Source organism: Pongo pygmaeus, chromosome 9, assembly GCF_028885625.2.
Source record: "Pongo pygmaeus isolate AG05252 chromosome 9, NHGRI_mPonPyg2-v2.0_pri, whole genome shotgun sequence".
Taxonomy (NCBI): Eukaryota; Metazoa; Chordata; class Mammalia; order Primates; family Hominidae; genus Pongo; species Pongo pygmaeus.
In genome coordinates this window covers 95,445,531-95,465,666 of record NC_072382.2, presented here as the reverse complement: position 1 = coordinate 95,465,666, position 20,136 = coordinate 95,445,531, and the positions used below count along the sequence as shown (strand labels likewise).

Genomic DNA, 20,136 nt, shown 5'->3' with positions numbered 1-20,136 from the left:
GCACTCTGTGTTTCTCTTTCAAAAAGAGAAACCAGAGCAAAGGGCAGGAAAGATCCCAGAGACTCACACCTGCCTCTTTCCATAACTAAAGGGTCAGGCATTCAATCACTCCTCCACAGGACAGGGATCCCCTTCACAATCCCCCTCATACCCTAAATATGCTCTGCTACCCTCCGTGCTCAAACCTCACAACCAGTTGTGTTGTTACTTGGGTATGTGACATATGGTCATAACTTCTCCTAAATCCAGTCACCAAAAGTTTTCGAGATGACCAGGAGTGGTGGCTCATGCCTGTCATCCCAGCACTTTGGGATGCTGAGACAGGAGGATCACTTGAGGCCAGGAGTTGGAGACCCCTATTAAAAAAAAAAAAAAAAAAAAAAAAAAAACTGCTCCCAAGACTTCCTATCAGAAACAAAGAAGGCAATGGCAATGGGCTGACAACTACGTGGGTGATCAGTACAAGTCAAATTCCATTGCATTAGAACTCTCAGAATTCTTTTGTTGAACCTAGAATTTTTTGTGTGTATCCAATATTCTATTAAAATAGTTGGGTCTTCCCTGATCCTTGAAGCTTGTTTTGTATTGACCTTGGTTGTAATCACAGTCATTTGTACTAGTAGAGACATCTCCATTTCCGCTTATCATTAGTGACTAGAGAAAAAGTCTTAAAGATAAAGTGAGTTCTCTTGTTTGAGGCCTGCAGTTTTCAGCGTGATGTCTGTGTGGAGGCATTTGGCAAATCAGGGCGCTCTCTAGAACTGGCTGGTTGAAGGTCAATCCAAACTCTAGATCATCCCTTCCTTGAAGATGAAAGAGCTCCTCTTCTTTCTCCCACCCTTCCATGGTTCTTTTACTAATGGCTCAATAGGGCTGTCCTTAGTATACCTCAGTGACCTAGGCTGGCAGAATGCAGACGAGCTGGACAGGGCACCCAGGAAGGAGTTTGCAGACTCCCAACCTGTTTTCTGGGAAGGTACCAGGTTACTCACCAGCACTTTTTAAAAAATCCCACCCTGAGGAGCAGAGCTCTTTGGGAAATCTTGTTATATGGCATCAATGATGCTGATTAACTGATAAATTTCTGGGTGTGGGTAGCTGCAGGAGGTGAATTCCTGTTAGAAATGAGGTCTCTGGCTCCAGGTGGGAGATGCTTAGGTGAGACTTCCCTGGGACATAGATTCCCAGAAGCAATGCTTCTGACGATCAAAGCACGCAGCCATTCTACAGAGAAGAGCTTTATAGGTAGAGCTTCAGCTCCCAGGTTTGGGCACGTACATATGTAGTATGGATTTTGGAGCATGGCCAAGGCTCCTTGCTCTGACTTGATCCCTGATGCCTGAATTCTGCTGTCAGAGCTTCCTAATTTTGGCTTAAGACTAACCCTGTAAAAATGCAAGTATCTCATGGCATTGGTCTCATCGGTTGCAGCTGCCTTCAATGGATGAGTTTATTAGGTGCTTTCCCATGAATAGGTGAAGACTGGAAGGAGTAACAGAGGGAGCATGAGGCACCTGGTCTTCCAGGAAGAGGTACCAGTAAGACTCTGCTACAAGTCAGAGGGAATCCAAGCAACCACCTAGTTCAGAAGTTCCAATTTACACCCCACAGGCCAACTTTAGCCTGTTTTGTTGGTCTAAAGTAGTATCTAATTTAAAAAATCTGAATTTTATTTCCTTAATAAGACTATGATCCCTCCAGTTCATCGCAGACCCTATCAGTCCACAGTCTCACATCAGTCTGCTTCATTTGTTCAGGGCACCCGGCCTGCAGGTAGGTGAGTTGTTGACCTCTGCATTCTAGTCCAGTTTTCCATTAAATGCAAAAGCCCTTTCAACAGCATTATGTATTCTTTATTTATTCATGCATTCATTCAAAAAATATGTGCTGAACAGGTACTACAAGCAGGCTCATAAATGCACAGAATTTTGGAGCAGGAAAAGAGCTTGGAGACGTTCTAGTCTGACCTGTTCCTGAATGACTACTGAGTAAATAACAAAATGAAGGCAGAAACAAAGATGTTCTTTAAAACCAATGAGAATGAAGACACAACATACTAGAATCTCTGGGACACATTTAAAGCAGTGTGTAGAGGGAAATTTATAGCACTAAATGCCCACAAGAGAAAGAAGGAAAGATCTAAAATTGGCACCCTAACATTAAAAGAACTAGAGAAGCAACAGCAAACAAATTCAAAATCTAGCTGAAGACAAGAAATTACTAAGATCAGAGAGGAACTGAAAGAGATAGAGACACAAGAAGCCCTTCAAAAAATCAATGAATCCAGGAGCTGGTTTTTTGAAAAGATCAACAAAATAGATAGACAGCTAGCCAGACTAATAAAGAAGAAAAGAAAGAAGAATCAAATAGGCATAATAAAAAAATGATATGGGGGTATCACCACTGATCGCACAGAAATACAAACTACCATCAGAGAATGCAATAAACACCTCTACATAAATAAACTAGAAAATCTAGAAGAACTGGATAAATTCCTGTACACATACACTCTCCCAAGTCTAAACCAGGAAGAAATCGAATCCCTGAATAAACAAATAAAAAGTTCTGAAATTGAGGCAGTAATTAATAGCCTACCAACCAAAAAAAGTCTAGGACCAGACAAATTCACAGCCGAATTCTACCAGAGGTACAAAGAGGAGCCAGTACCATTCCTTCTGAAACTATTCCAAACAATAGAAAAAGAGGGACTCCACCCTAACTCATTTTATGAGGCCAGCATCATGCTGATACCAAAGCCTGTCAGAGACACAACAAAAAAGAAAATTTCAGACCAATATCCCTGATGAACATTGATGCAAATATCCTTAACAAAATACTGGCAAACTGAATCCAGCAGCACATCAAAAAGCTTATCCACCATGATCAAGTCGGCTTTATACCTGGGGTGCAAGGCTGGCTCAACATAAGCAAATCAATAAACATAATCCAGCATATAAACAGAACCAACAAAAACCACATGATTATCTCCATAGATGCAGAAAAGGCCTTTAACAAAATTCAACACCGCTTCATGCTAAACACTCTCAATAAACTAGGTATCGATGGAACGTATCTCAAAATAATAAGGGCTATTTATAACAAACCCACAGCCAATATCATACTGAATGGGCAAAAGCTGGAAGCATTCCCTTTGAAAACTGCCACAAGACAAGGATGACCTCTCTCACCACTCCTATTCAACATAATATTGGCAGTTCTGGCCAGGGCAATCAGGCAAGAGAAAGAAATAAAGAGTATTCAAATAGGAAGAGAGGAAGTCAAACTGTATATATTGTGTGTGTGTGTGTGTATATATATACTACATATACAATCTAAATATACAATCCTGTCTTCTTCGAACAGGGAATACAGCTTAAAAGGGATGTGAAGGATCTCTTCAAAGAGAACTACAAACCGCTGCTCAAGGAAATAAGAGAGGATACAAACAAATGGAAAAACATTCCATGCTCATGGATAGGAAGAATCAATATCGTGAAAATGGCCATACTGCCCAAAGTAATTTACAGATTCAATGCTATCCCCATCAAGCTACCACTGACTTTCTTCACAGTATTGGGAAAAACTACTTTAAACTTCATATGGAACCAAAAAAGAGCCCACATATCCAAGACCATCCCGGGCAAGAAGAACAAAGCTGGAGGCATCAGGCTACCTGACTTCAATTTATATTACAAGGCTACAGTAACCAAAACAGCATGGTACTGGTACCAAAACAGATATATAGACCAATGGAACAGAACAGAACAGAGGCCTCAGAAATAACAGCACCTATGTACAACCATCTGATCTTTGACAAACCTGACACAAACAAGCAATGGGGAAATGATTCCCTATTTAATAAATGGTGTTGGGAAAACTGGCTAGCCATATGCAGAAAACTGACACTGGACCCCTTCCTAACACCTTGTACAAAAGTTAACTCAAGATGGATCAAAGACTTAAACATAAGACCTAGGACCATAAAAATCCTAGAAGAAAACCTGGGCAATACCATTCAGGACATAGGCATGGGCAAAGACTTCATGTCTAAAACACCAAAAGCAATGGCAACAAAAGCCAAAATTGACAAATGGGATGTAATTAAACTAAAGAGCTTCTGCACAGCAAAAGAAACTAGCATCAGAGTGAACAGGCAACCTACAGAATGGGAGAAAATTTTTGCAATCTATCCATCTGCCAAAGGGCTAATATACAGAATCTATAAAGAACTTAAACACATTTACAAGAAAATAAAAAAACAAACAACCCCATCAACAAGTGGGCAAAGGATATGAACAGACACTTCTCAAAAGAAGACATTTATGCAGCCAACAGACACATGAAAAAATGCTCATCATCACTGGTCATTAGAGAAATGCAAATCAAAACTATAGTGAGATACCATCTCACACCAGTTAGAATGGTGATCATTAAAAAGTCAGGAAAGAGATGCTGGAGAGGATGTGGACAAATAGGAATACTTTTACCCTGTTGGTGGGAGTGTAAATTAGTTCAACCATTGTGGAATACAGTGTGGTGATTTCTCAAGGATCTAGAACCAGAAATACCATTTGACCCAGCAATCCCATTACTGGGTATATACCCAAAGGATTATAAGTCATTTTATAAGTCATATTATAAGGATTAATATAAGTCATATTATAAGGATTATAAGTCATTCTACTGTAGACACATGCACACATATGTTTATTGCAGCACTGTTCAGAATAGCAAAGACTTGGAACCAACCCAAATGCCCATCCATGATAGACTGGGTTAAGAAAATGTGGCACATATACACCATGGAATACTACACAGCCATAAAAAAGGATGAGTTCATGTCCTTTGCAGGAACATGGATAAAGCTGAAAACCATCATTCTCAGCAAACTATCACAGGAACAGAAAACCAAACACTGTATGTTCTCACTCATAAGTGGGAGCTGAACAATGAGAACACATGTACACAGGGAGGGAAACATCACATACTGGGGCCTGTTGGGGGATGGGGGGCTGGGGGAGGGATAATATTAGGAGAAGTATCTAATGTTGGTGATCGGTTGATGGGTACAGCAAACCACCATGGCATGTGTATACATGTGTAACACAACTGCACGTTCTGCACATGTACCCCAGAACTTAAAGTATAATAAAAAAGAAAGGAAAAAATAAAAATAAAATAAAAAATGTTAGTTATGTTAACATTTAATGGGTTTTATGTTAACATTATTCTTCTTTTAAAATAAATTAATAAGTATTTTTTAAACTTCTCAATTTTAGCTTCTAATGTGGTAAATATCAATAGCTGTAAATAAATTAAGTTCTTTGGGGTCTCCAGTAATTTTTAAGTGTATAAAGAGGTCCTGAGTTCAAAAGTTTGAGAATTTCTAATTTAATAAACCAAGCAAGGGTAAATTACATTACTTGAATTTTTCCAACAAGCATGTAGTCATGTATAAGTTGTGTAATTAAAAAAGAAAAAAGTGAATGGGCACCATTTTTACTCGTTAGAAAAAATTGGAAAGTGGGGCCTTGAGATGTGACTCCTTCATATCGCATCAAGGATTGGTCTGACTTGAATTGTTCCACCACCAAAGACTGGCATGAGTAACACTAGCACTGGGGTTATCAAAGAGTGACATTGAGGCTCATGTTACCTAAATTAGTATCTCAGTTCCCAAACCTGCTCCTCCTGTGTCCATCTTAGTGATGGGTACCACCGCCAGGAGCCTAGGCTGGAAACCTGGCTTCCTCTTACATGCCCTCCCCTTAATTTCTGCCAGATTCACTGTTGCTAGCTCCTTTGACAGCTCTGGCTCCATTCCTCTTTACTGCAACAGCCGCTGATCAGGACAGCCATTATCTCATGTGTGGAGATGGCCCCCATGTCTTCATTGGTCTCATGGCCCCTCCAGTCCCCTCCATCATGGCTCCGTGCTGCTCCTGAGTAATCTTTCTCTTACACAAATCTGGTGATGATCCACCTCCTTCAGCCTTCTTTGTGCCATAAATGACCTAATCCAGCCCCTGAGGACCTAACCTTCCTAATCCAGCCCTTGAGGACCTAACCAGCCTCACACCTCTCCAACTTTATCCTCCACCATGAAGCACTCTTTGTATGTTTCCAAACCCACCATGTACAGTGGGGCTTAGGGGCTTTTCAACATGGGGGTTGAAGATCCCCCAGCCTGGAATGCATTTCCTTCCACTTGTCTATCTGATACACTCCGTACTTTGTCTCAAAACAAAACTTTCTTCTTCTGAAGGAAACCTCAACTCCTAGAAAGGCCAGGTACAGAGTTAAGCACACAATAAATATTTTTTAAGTAAATAAATGAATCCCTTATTTGAACAAAGAAAAATCATTTGTGGTGTCTGTTAAATGTCCTCACATAATGAACTTAACCAATAATCACCGTCCTAAAGGACGAATGGTTTCAGTCTAGGACCAGGCCTTATAGTATGCTCTGTAGGGTAGAGATGAAGACTAGGATGAATATTCACTGAGCTCAGTTCTTGACCTAGAAGTTATTTCTCTCCTACTATATCTCTGATATCAACTGTTTTCTTGTCTTTTTCTTATTTTTCTTAAAAATGGAATTATAGGACAAGATTGAGATAATTTGTGGTTCTAATAAATTGGTATCTAGTTCATTGGTTCTGTCATTTTAAGATTAACAATACAATATAAAGCTTTTATCTGGTATAAATAATGTATGAATATTATTCTCATCACTTTCTCATTAAAAATAGTACTTCTTTATAACATTAATTCTGGCAGCATCTTCTTTGTAGTGTCAATATAAAACAGGATAGGTTGTCCATAGAGTCTTTGCTTGATTAAAATAGACTGTGATCCTTATTTTTTATTTTATTAATAGAGGAAACTTTACAGAAAGAAGAAAATATATTGAAATAAACCATGTCAAGCACCTAAATCAGGATGTGTCTCATAGTAGTGAACAATAAATGCTGTCCTTCTTCCTTCTACCATTAAAGCTAAATTCAGCAAGACTAAGCCTAGAGCTTTCAGCATGGCAAGTAAGTCCCTACAGATTTGATCCCTGCCCACATCTGAAATCTGCAACTCTCTCTGTGAAACTTTACATTGCAGCAATATAATCTGCCAGTAGTTCTTGGATACATGGTATTATGCTGTTTCTCATTTATTTGTCTTTACTCATCTGATTCCCCTGCTGGGAATGCTCTTGGCTCATCTAACTCCTTCCCGTCCTGCCTGACTCAGAGCAGGTGTCACCTTCTCTGGAAACACCTCCAATCCTTCTCAGCTTGGATCAGCTGTCCCACCTTGGAGCTCCCACAGGACCTTTGGCTTATCTCTATCATAGCCACTTGACCCTGCACAGAACCTGACCTTGCATATCTTAGTTTCCTCATCTGTAAAATGGAATAATAATAGTCTCAACTACACAAGGTCATCAGGATAATCACTCAAGATATATGCAAAGTGCTTAGGATAGTGCTTGTTACATATTAACCACACCCTACATTTCTAGCTCTTATATTTATTTTGGTAGCACTTACCACTTTGAAAATGCCTGTGCTCTTATCACAGTATATGACTATGTCATTTTTCTGTTTCTAAGAAACTACCAGACCTCCTGGTTACTAGCAAGAGCTCTGTAAACTGAACTAATGCTTTATATCATTCAGAGTTCTATTGTCTATTAATGTACATGCATAGATTTATATCGTAGTAGTCACCAGAGAACACTATTCCACATTTTGATTTTACTTTACATCAAGAACACTTGTTATTTTTAGCAGCTATATACATGTTTATTTATTTTTTCTTTATATTTTTACAATTGGTTGTATTATAACCATATTCGGCATTAATAAATAAATGTTTCCTTTGGGAGGCTGAGGCAGGTGGATCACTTGAGGTCAGGACTTCAAGACGTGCCTGGCCAACATGGTGAAACCCCATCTTTACTAAAAATACAAAAAATTAGCCAGGCATGATGTCATGTGCCTGTAGCCCTAGCTACTCAGGAGGCTGAGGCAGGAGAATTGCTTGAACCTGGGAGATGGAAGTTGCAGTGAGCTGAGATTGCGCCACTGCACTCCAGCCTGGGCTACAGAGCAAGAATTCATCTCAAATACATGCATACTTACATACATAAAATGTTTCCTTATGGCAGCAAGAATGCTTTTGTCAAAATATATAAACACCTTGAAAGAGATCATTACATTGACCTCCAAACAGACTAGGCTGATACATGATTTCTCATGAACCTATTTCTTCACAGACTTGTCATCATTGGATATTATCACTATTTGGTTACTTTAATGGAGATATAATGGTACTTCTGAGTTATTTGCCTTTTTAAATTAGCAGCAAGGGTGGACATTTTATCATGTGATGAGGTACTTTGTTTTTACCATCAGCAACAAGACACCTATTCATTTTTTACTACAAAGTGGAAAACAAATAGTAACATTATATATTTCCATCAAGCCTTCACACTTCTTTAGATATAAAATTTCCCCAATCTTTCCCCTTTCTCTTTACTATGTATCTTACAGCGTTTTCTACTCCCATTGATTTCTGTTCATGAATAGTGGTACCCTTGGAGTCATGCAACACAGAAATTCGGACATTCAAGCTGCCATATGATGGTCCTCAGTAGTATTTGATTATGCTAATTTGTGTATTTCAAGCTTATTTTTGACAGATTGTTTTTAAATAGTTCATTCCTTGACTCATCATGAATCTATTCTAGTGAACAGCTCCAAGTTCATTCTTTTCCCTAGTGATATCCAATTTCTTCAAAATGCTGATTGAATAGTCATTCTTTTCCCTATTGTGATGCTGTTTCTAGAATGTTATAAAGTTCTTACACAGTTTAGAATTTCCATCATTTCTGTTCTAGTGCACTGATGAATTTTTTAAATTTCAAGCCATATGATTTTTGACCACAGTTACTTTTTATCATGCTTTGCAGTCTGTTTGCTGTGAAAGGGGCATTACTACTAATCTAAAATGGTTTTAGTTTCAATGTTTATTTCCCCCATTTCATCCTTCGAGGGTGAAGAAGTGAGAACTGGGAGCTGGACAAGTTAGGGAACCTTAACGTTCCTTCCCATCCTAAGAATTAGGAAGACTGTGATGGTATGGAGCAGACATCAGAAGCTGGCTGCCTGATCTGGCTTACAGTCTTGTTCTGTTTGTCCTACACAGCTGCTATTATTTTGGTTTGCTTTGACTTTGAATGTCTTTGGGTAAAACATGCCTGCTGCAGCTTTCTACAATCCCCACCAATTTCTGTGATCTTACACTTGGCCTGGTTATCTCAATTTGGTTACCCGCCTGATACCTGGATTTATTTGAGCTTGCAACCCCTGGCACAGTGCGTCTTAATGCTTCCTTAGTTGTAAAATTGGAATAATATCGTATCTCATCAGGTTGTTGAAAGGATTACATGAGCTAATCTATAACCATTGCCCACTGGGAGAAATGTTTTACTCCAACAAATTTCCTGTCTTTCTCTACTCGCCCCTGCAGAATAATGATAACTTTGGGTTCTCTGAAAGCAGTGGATGGATCTTGGTGATATTTTCACTCTCACCCATTGCACAGTGCCTGGTACACAGCAGGGGCTCACTAAATATTGGCTAAAATCTGTTGGAATAACTATTACCAGTAGCATCATCTCTGCTTTCAAGATGATTTTTTGTAAAAAAAAAAAAAAATTAGAATATTAAGAATATAGATATATGCATGTCAAGTGCCCATGGGCCAAACTGTACATATAAGGACCTCAAGTCCCACTTTAAAAGGGCCCACACTCAAGGTCGCCATACCCCAAACAACTGCCCAGATTCTTGTGGCCAGTCCCTTGTCATTGGTCAAGGATCTGTTACAGAGTCTATTGAATTGCTAGCCATGACAGTGCTCATGATAAACTGGTTTCTGCTTTAACTTGGCCTTAATTAACAAATACACTCATTAAATAATGCCTGCTCACCCTATGTTCACCTGTATTTAGTCCTCCTGGCTCCAATAGCTATGTCTCCTGTTCAGATAGAAGAACTCATTGTCAAATGAGGATCTAAATTGTAAAAACGCTCTGCTTTCTAAATTATAAGTAGAGCCAGGTCACTAGAATTATCAACAGATATTAAGCTCTATCCATCTATATCTATTTTAAATGATGCCCAAGAAGCCAGGATTTACCTCATATCCTGAGGCAATGCTGATAAAATGTTTTGGGTCAAATAAATAATACATATATAGGGAAGTCTTTATTTTACTTAATGAAGGAAGCATTTTAAGATTTATAATATACTGAATTGAACTAACCCATTATTAGCAGTCCTATTACATGAAGCATTATAAAAACGGTCAATAGATATTAGACAAAAATAAGAAATAAAGTCCATTATTGTTACCCACAGCCCCAGCATCATGATTAGTGATGATGAACCAGGTTATGACCTAGATTTACATCATATACCTCATCATTACACTGAAGATTTGCAAAAGGTTTTATTCCTCATGGACTGATTGTGAACAGGACCAAACGACTTGCCTGAGATGTGATGAAAGAGATAGGAGCTCTCACATTGTAGCCTTCTGTTTGATCAAGGGTGGCTGTATGTTTTTTGCTGACCTACTAGATAACATCAAAGTACCCGAATAGAAATAGTCATAGAGCCATTCCTATGATAGAGCCAATAAAGAGCAAGGAGCTACTGTAATGACCAGTCAACAGGGGACATAAAGGTAATTGGTGGTGATGATCTTTCAACTTTAACTAGAAAGAATGTCTTGATTTTTGAAGATGTAATTGACACTGGCAAAACAATGCAAACCTTGCCTTCTGGGTCAAGTAGTATAATCTAAAAATGGTCAAGGTTTGCAAGCTTGCTAGTGAGAAAGCACCCCTTAGAGTGTTAGAAATAGGCCAGACTTTGTTGGATTTGAAATTCCAGACAAACTTGTTGCAGGATATGCCCTTTTCTATTGTCAACCAAAATTAAGGCTGTTGAGGCAGAAATAATTTGATTAAGGTTTATTGGAAGCCAAATGTGAGGATCAACCCAGGAAGATACACCGAAAAAGTTGAGCATATTCCAAAGTTTGTTTACAAGTTAGAATGCTTCTATAAGAAAGTTTAGGAGAAGGGAAGGGGACTTCTCACATTAGAATTGCCTTTTTTCACTGGAGGATACAATACAGAGGTTTCAATCATTGGCTACACGTTACAACATAAAGGCAAAAATGTTCTATGTGTAAGACAATCAATATAACTTCATGATTTTGAAACAAATCAGTGTCCTCTTATTATCAGTAGTCCTGTACATATTAATCAGTACATCAACAGTTTGAGGAACTCATGATAAGATTTGAGTGACTCACAATAAGACTTTTTTACTTAGGGACACGATGTAAGCAATGAAGCATTAGACCTTCCCCAGGCCATTAATTTGTGATCTGTAGGTTATCATTTCCCCCTTCTGATACATGAAAACATGGAAGATTTGTCTCTGTTTAGAGTGATAGACATTCTTTATCCCCCAGTGCTGAAAAGGCTCATTTCCAGGAAGTCATGTCTCTCAGTGAAGGAAGAGAACTTGTTATTATAGGTGGACCACATCGTTAGCAGCATTTGGTAGGTCATAATATGAGAAAAACATGTTGTTTTTCTGGATAATGAATCATCTCCAGTCACTGGGTGATATGATTAGGTTTCTGTCCCCACCCAAATCTCATCTTGAATTGTAATCCTTAGGTGTCAAGGGAGAGGCCTGAAGGAAGGTGATTAAATCATGGAGGTTGTTTCCCCCATGCTGCTCTTGTGATAGTGAGTGAGCTCCCACAAGATCTGATGGTTTTATAAGGGGCTCTTCCCCCTTTGCTTTGGTCACATGCTCACTCTCACCTGCTGCCATGTAAGATGTGCCTGCTTTCCCTTCTGCCATGATTGTAAGTTTCCTGAGGCCTCCCCAGCCAACCAGAACTGTGAGTCAATTAAACCTCCTTTATTTATAAATTACCCAGTCTTGGGTGGCATATTTATAGCAGTGGGAGAATGGACTAATACACTGGGTGACCATTATTTTGGCCTTAGCCAATGAAGAAAAGTTTTTAAATTCTGGAACAGTTAGTTAGCTTAAGAGAAAGGTAAATGTTATTTTTGTTTACAAATGTATACTTCACTCAATTGTTCTAAGATATAAGTAGTATAAGGGAGAAGAATTTTTTTTTTACTTTGGAAAACAGAATATAAAAATAATTAGCAATGTTTTCAACAAAAGTAATAAAAATGATTTTAGTTCTCCATTAATTCAGTCCCATGTAATTTTTGCTCTGTTTAATGCTGTGTTGGAATTTTAAAATTTTTTTTGGCAGAGTCTCACTCTGTTGCCCAGGCTGGAGTACAGTGGCAGGATCTCGGCTCTCTGCAACCTCTGCCTCCCGGGTTCAAGTGATTCTCATGCCTTAGCCTCCTGAGTAGCTGGGATTACAGGCATGTGCCACCACACCCAGCTAATTTTTGTATTTTTAGTAGAAACAGCGTTTCGCCATGGTGGCCAGGATGGTCTCAAACTCCTGAACTCAAGTGATCTACCCACGTTGGCCTCCCAAAGTGCTGGGATTACAAGTGTGAGCCACTGTGCCTGGCCTGTGTTGGTCATCTTTATGTATCAGTTTTTATTAGAGCTATGGAAGTATTTATTTAGTCCATTTATCTTAAAATTATTAGAAATCTGTGTTTAAGAGTATTTATTAGAGTTTTTCCATGGAAAGCAGTTTTAGATTATAATTAAAGTTTTAGAGAAAAATTTATAACAATAACTGTAAATGACAAAAACTTAGAAGAGTCATGATAAAATGTGATAAAAGTTTCCAACTGACAAGAAAATTTAGTTATTTTTATTACATGTAGCATTTTAAGATAATAACCAGAATTATTACTGACAGTGTCACATCAGAATCACCAGACTTTTACAAAGTTTATATTATCTTTAGAATATTCACATTAATAACAGATCCATATAAATATAACTTTAGAAAAGAGTTAACATAACAATTGAAATTATGACTAATGACACATTATATTTTTATGAACTTATATAATTTTTGGAATATTTACATCAATAACATACCCATAAATCTAACTGAAAGAAGATCTGGTATCATTTAGCATTTGACAATGTCTCCCATAAAATTTAACCAAATCTAACCATTTAATATTTTTACAAGATGAGACATTTTTGGAGGCTTTCCAGGGGCCAAGCTAGAAAATCTCAAAGTTAATTTTAGGCCAAGAAGATTTAATTTAGGATTTGGATCCTGGGGAAAACCATCAAAGATGTTCAAATGTTTAAACCATTTGTTTAAAACAGAATCACAGGTCATTGTAAAATAGTTATTGATTTGATGAGAGTAACAGTCAAAGGGACCTTAAAAGCAATATAGAAAGTTACATGTTTGCAAAAACTTTCACTTTTTTAAGACTCAGTTTTCTTAAGGATTCAAAAATCTTTTAAAAAAACAACACAGGAATTATCTTGAGAAAACACCAAATCTTTGTTTTTTAGGCCAGTTACCAAAAGGTAAAGAAAAACTTCCGGTACTGTGATTGTTTTTCCTTCTGGGAAGTGCATTTAGATAATCTGGAAGTCAAATATGATGAAAAGGGTACTCGAATTTAATCAGACACAGAAAAAGTGTGTGCAGGGTTATGAGTGAACACTGTATTATAGAGGAATGAAAATAACAAACCTGGTACCTTGAGCAGGAAAATGTATGGCTCTTAGTAACAACATAGGAGATTTCCTTATTACATTGAACTATTTAGACATAACAAGAAAAGCCAAAGGTATAGAATCAAGTTATGCTAAAGGAAAACATTGTTTTTTAGAGCTTTAAAATAAAACATGTAGTGTCGGGCCATGATAGTAAAGTTAGAACCAGAGAAAACATTATAGGAGTTTACAAAAAGTTTGAAGAAGAGAGTTATCCTTTCATCCAATAAAAAGATAAACCTTTTTACAGGAAAAAGAAACAGAAGGCAATGATACATGTAGAATTAAAAAGTGAATGGCCAGGCACAGTGGCTCACACCTGTAATCCCAGCAATTTGGGAGGCTGAGGCAGGCAGATCACTTGAACCAGGAGTTTGAGACCAGCTGTGGTGACATAGTAAAACCCCATCTCTACAAAAAATTTAAAAATTAGCCAGGTGTGGTGGGTCAGAACTGTGGTCTCAGCAACTCAGGAGTTGGGAGGATAGCTTGAGCCCAGGAAGTGGAGGTTGCAGTGGGCTGAGATTGCACCACTGCACTCCAGGCTGCGTAACAGAGAGAGACCCTGTCTTAAAAAAAAAAAAAAAAAATCAAAACTCTTTGTAATTTTATTAAGAGTGAATCAAAACTTTGAGAAAATCTTGTTGTTCTAACATGAGACTAAGATTTTCAGTTTTGTATTAGTGTATTTTTAATATCAAAGTTCATTTGATATTTAGAAAGACTGTTAAGTAATTTCTTTTATATAGTCAACTTAATCATGTACAAAATTTCTTTCATAAATTCCTTTTTTATGAGCCATATCGTTGTGGCTTACACAGACTATTTACCACATTTTTGGACTTTTTGTTTTGTCCTATACTTTTTAAAATAAACAGTGGTTTTATTTTAGAACAAAAAGTTACCATATAATATTTTTCATACAATATTATTCTCTTTTTAAACTATTTTTATTAAAAAATATATCTTTATATCCATAACTTTTCTACATCTCTCTCTCTCCTACTTACTGGTTTAGTTCTATCTTGTTTTATAAATAACCTTTACATAACCTCTGAAGTAGATAAAATTATTTTTAATAAAAAACACATTTCTATGTATTTTGTATACTTTTTAATGTAAAACACATCCTGTTTTTGGTATACTTTATATAAAAAATTATATATATTATCTATTAGAATTTAAATTTTTAGTGAAAACCTGGGAAGCAAGAAATCTTGACTTCTCTATCACATACTGGTATTTATAGATGAGAACCATTTTATAATTTTTAGAAACATATTTCCTTATAACATAATTTTTAATTGGAAATGACCCAGACATTTAATGAGTATCTTATTTAATTTAACATAACTCTAAGATTTAAAATTACATTAAAAGTTTATAAACATTTGCTCCATTTATATTTACTTAATTTATTTAATAATTTAACTAGATTACTTATAAGAACTGAGGTATTAGACAAAGTTAGTCATTATTTTATTTTTCTGTTAACCAATTTTATAGCCTGTAAATATCAGGTGTTTACTTAAGTAAGAACTTTAAATATGTAGGCATGTTGTCAATGACTTACAAAATACAGCTGTTTTTATTAAACCAAAAATACTAAATAAGTCTTACCTACCAAAAAATTACACAAAGATTATTTTGTTTTCTTCTGGGTTTATGATTTTGTAACTTTTATGTTAAACCCTGACACCTTAAAATATCTATCAGAGACAAATATAAAACTGTCTAACTAATGAATCCAGGCAAAAATACAGGTTAACAATTTTAAAGATATTTTTATTTTACCAAAAGTTTTATAATTAGTTTAGTAAAGATTTAAGTCATGTGAACCTGGAAAATATTTGGGCTTACTAGTTTCTGAGCATTTATTTATTTATTCATTCATTCATTTAATTAGTATTATTGTTTTTAGAGGCAGGGTCTTGCTTTGTCACCCAGGCTGGAATGCAGTGGTGTGATCATAGCTCAATGCAGGTTTGAGCTCCTGGGCTCAAGAGATCTACCTACCTTAGCCTCCTGAGTAGTTGACACTACAGTTGCACACTACCACCCCCAGCTAATTTTTAAATATTTTGTAGATACAGGGTCTCACCATCTTGCCTAGGCTAGGGTCAAACTCTTGGGCTGAAGTGATTCTCCCATTTGGCCTCCCAAAGTGCTGGGATTATAACAGGAACCTAGCCAACTTGGTACCATATAGACATGACATATAACATAATGCATATTGTATTAGTCCATTCTTGCATTGCTATAAAGAACTACTTGAGATTGGGTAATTTATAAAGAAAAGAGGTTTAATTGACTCACAGTTTCACAAGCTTTACAGGAAGCTTGGCTGGGAAGGCCTCAGAAAACTTACAATCATGGCGAACAGGGAAAAGGAGGGAGGCATATCTTACATAGCTGGAGCAGGAGGAAGAAAAAGAAGGAAGAGGTACTACACACTTTTAAACAACCAGATATTGTGAGAACTCACTCACTATCATGAGAACAGCAAGGAGAGGGTCCACCCCCATGATCCAATCATCTCCCACCAGGCCATTTTTCCAACACTGGCAGTTACAGTTTGACAAGAGATTTTTGTTCTCTTTGTTCATTTTGTTTTAAATTTAAATAAGAAGAAGAAAATGTGTGCATTTTCAGAGAAGAAAATGTGTGCATTTTCAGAGAAGAAAATGTGTGCATTTTCAGAGAAGAAAATGTGTGCATTTTCAGAGAAGAAAATGTGTGCATTTTCAGAGAAGAAAATGTGTGCATTGTGAAAGTTCAAAGTTTCTGCCTAAGAGGTGTATAGGAGCCAAGGGAATAAGCAGAAAGGAATGAGTTTAGATAATAGGCAGAAGGAGGGGGAACAGTTGGAAGTTTAGAGGCTTTTGGGTGCTATTGGAAATAAGTCTCACATTTAATTTGTGTTGTTCTAAAACCAATTTTTTTTTCAATTTTGTATGTAAAGAAGTTGTTTTAGGCATGTCTAAAAGATCCCCACTCTGGCTATTACTGCTTATAACCATCCCAGGTTAGGTTAGTAAACTTATTTAAGTAGAAGGACCGCATATATTTTATGTAAACCCAGCTGGTGCATCCTCAGTCTTAGATGACCCATTTTCCATTTTGGTTGTTTTGAGTGAGACAAGCTATGTAGTGGAGCAAAAGTGTCCTCATGTGACCATTAAGGAAAAGGTATCTTGCCCCAAGCCTCCTGGAAAACAATTTATAGACCATTTTAGCCTGTCTTAGAATTCAACAAAAACCCTTAGGTTGAATTCGTAGCAGTAACTCTCATTCCAGGAGAGTCATTGTACTTCCTAGCCAAACAGGAGACTAGCTTCAATAAACCAGGGCTTTGGCTAAGACAGGACGTTCATTAATTTTGGGAAGAACTCATCTGTAGCATCCAGCAAGGGAATCCAAGTTTGGAAATGCAATGAGTTCATTTCTGTTACCTGCACAAAGGTTGGAAATTGGCTGGGTGGTCCAGGGAGGTCATTCCAAAATCCTGCCCATGACACCATTTTGTTGACCAAAATTAAGGCTGTTAAGGCAGAAATAATATGATTAAGGTTTATCAGAAGCCAAATGTGTAGATCAACCCAGGAAGTCACACCAACAAAGGACACTCTGAAGTCTGTTACAACTTGGCTTTATTTATTTATTTATTTATTTGGAAACAGGGTCTTGCTCTGTTACCCAGGCTGGAGTACAGTGGTGCGATCTTGGCTCACTGCAACCTCCACCTTCTGGGTTCAAGCAATTCTCATGCCTCAGCCTCCTGAGTAGCTGGGATTACAGGTACACACCACCACACCTGGCTAATGCCCAGCTAACTTTTGTATTTAGTGGTGATGGGGTTTCACCATGTTGGCCAGGCTCATCTTGAACTCCTGACCTCAAGCTATCTGCCTGCCTCAGCCTTCCAAAATGCTGGGATTAGAGGCATGAGCCACAGCACCCAGACCAACAACTTGAAATGTTTTAATAAGAAAGTTTAAGAGGAGGGGGCTCCTCATATCAGAAGGTATAATTTTTTTTTCATCAGAAGGTATAATTCAGAGGTTACGTTCACTGGTTACACATGACAACACATAAGCTAAAATGTTCTATGTGGAATGGAGGACATTCACATAGAATCATGAAGTTTACACTCAGTAAAACTTCATGATTTAGAAACAAGTAAGTGTCCTTTTCCATGTCAGTAGGTTATGTATTAATCAATACATCAACAGTTTGAGAAAATTATAAGATATTTTACCTGGGGACAGGATGTAAGCCATGAATCATAAGACCTTCCCATCAGTAAATCTGGAAGTGTTTTAACTGTGATCTGTAGGTTATCACTATAATGAATATTTCAGGGATTTGAATCATGTTTGTGTCATTAATGAAATGGAAAAAGCAAAATACAAAGACTAAAATGAGAGTTCAAATTTCAGTTTGAAAACATCTAGAGTCCCATTGATATCACCAGTAAAATTATCAAACATTCTAGTTCTGTGTCTATCTGCTTAGTAAAGCTTTTATTGTACCTCCTAAGAATTTTATATTTTTTTGTATTTTAGAAATGTCCATTGCTGCATTCCCAGACTCTTTACTTGCACCACGAGTCTATCACTTATCATTTCCTTTGTGTGGATTGTCATTTAACTTGTGAATGAAAAAAATCTCTTAAACTACACTACTATTGAATGAAAATATTAAAGTTGTATCTGTAAGAAACATTTAAGGAGAAGATATATTAGTTTTTAATGGTATCTAATATATATGTATTTATATATATGAAAGAACAGAAGTGATTAAATATCATTAATTATACCACCATGTGTTTAGAAAAGTAAGAAGCAGTTAAGTGTTCACATCAATGACAGCATCTAAGAGGTTTTGCTTTGTGGAGTAAATGTATGTCCTGGAATTATTTTGGTACTGTTTCAGTAGTGTCAACTGTATTTTCCTACCTGTTCAGATGATTACTGTGAACCTTTTACTGCAGTTCATTTTATTTATTTATTTTTCTGAAAGTTGCCTATAAAATACACTAAAACTTATTCTGACTCCCTCAGCAGTTCTTTTTAAACACAAATTAATAAATTCCAAAAAAATTACCACCTAAAAAAAAGAAAGAAAATATATACAACATGAGAGACATAGTCACTTTCTACAAAAACAAGTATTGCTGCCATTACCTTAGTAAATACTAACTGCAGTTTTAAACCCTAAGAGAAAAGACAGAAGAGCAGACAATGGCAAGGCTCCATTTCTTGCAACAAGAAAGCAGTCAGGATCTACCTATGTTCCCCAAAAGTCATATGTAAGAATACTCATGGCAGTACCAGAAACAACCCAAATGCTCTTTATACAATGGGTAAAAACATGGAGGTAGAGTTGTACAATGAAATGTGACACAGCAATAGAACATACACAACAACACGCATATTGTTGAGTACAAAAAAGCCAGAAACAATGTTCAGTTTCCATTACACATGAATAAAAAAACAGTCTAAACAAATACATAGTGTCGGAAGTCAGAGTGGTGCTTATCCTGGTGGAAGTGGGTGAGAAGTGACCTGAGAAGTGACCAGTAATGAACATGAGGGGCTCTTCTGGGCTGTGGGTAATTTTCTGTTTCTTCTTCTTAGAGCTGATTACACAGATGTGTTTGTGAAAATTCAAGTTGCACACTCATGGTTTGTGCTGTTCTCTGAATGCATGTTATACGTCAGTAAAAAGTTTATTAAAACAAACCAATAGAATCACTAGGAAATGTCTGAGATCTGAGCTCTAACTTCCTAGAATCCTGCTCATAGCTTCTCTGTGGAATCTAGAGAAGGCAGGATCTAGAGCTTCTCTGTCCAGTATGGTAGCCACTGGCCACATGTAGTTTAGAGCACTGGAAATGTACCTAGTCTGAACTGAGATGTGCTGTAAGTATAAAATGTAAAGGCTCAGTATGAAAAAAGAATGTAAAATATCTACTTTGCAACCCTGATGTGCTGAAAATTTTTTTAAATAATAAAAATGTTTTTTAAAAATCTTGATAATTTTACATTGGTTACATACTGAAATGATAATATTTTAGCTATATTATGTTAAAGAACACATACTAGTAAAATTAACTTTGTTTCTTTTTACTTTTTTAATGTGACTACTAAACTTTTACATACATGGCTGACATTTGTGGTTCTAGAGCCTCCATTCCTTCTGAGACTTGAAATTGTGACTTTGTCATATGCTTACAGACAGGAATGAGGTTAACCCACAAAATAATGCTAAATCTATGGTTATACTTTTGTCACACTCTAATATGGTTCACAAAATATTCCTGGCCCCATTTTAAGCTTGAAAGTTAAGGATAAAT

At 36.9% G+C, this 20,136-nt stretch overlaps 1 pseudogene; it reads left to right on the top strand.

The window, feature by feature from the left end:
- The first annotated feature begins 1,688 nt into the window (after window positions 1-1,688).
- LOC129008727 (hypoxanthine-guanine phosphoribosyltransferase-like) lies at window positions 1,689-18,197 on the top strand (annotated as a pseudogene).
- The last annotated feature ends 1,939 nt before the right edge of the window (window positions 18,198-20,136 follow it).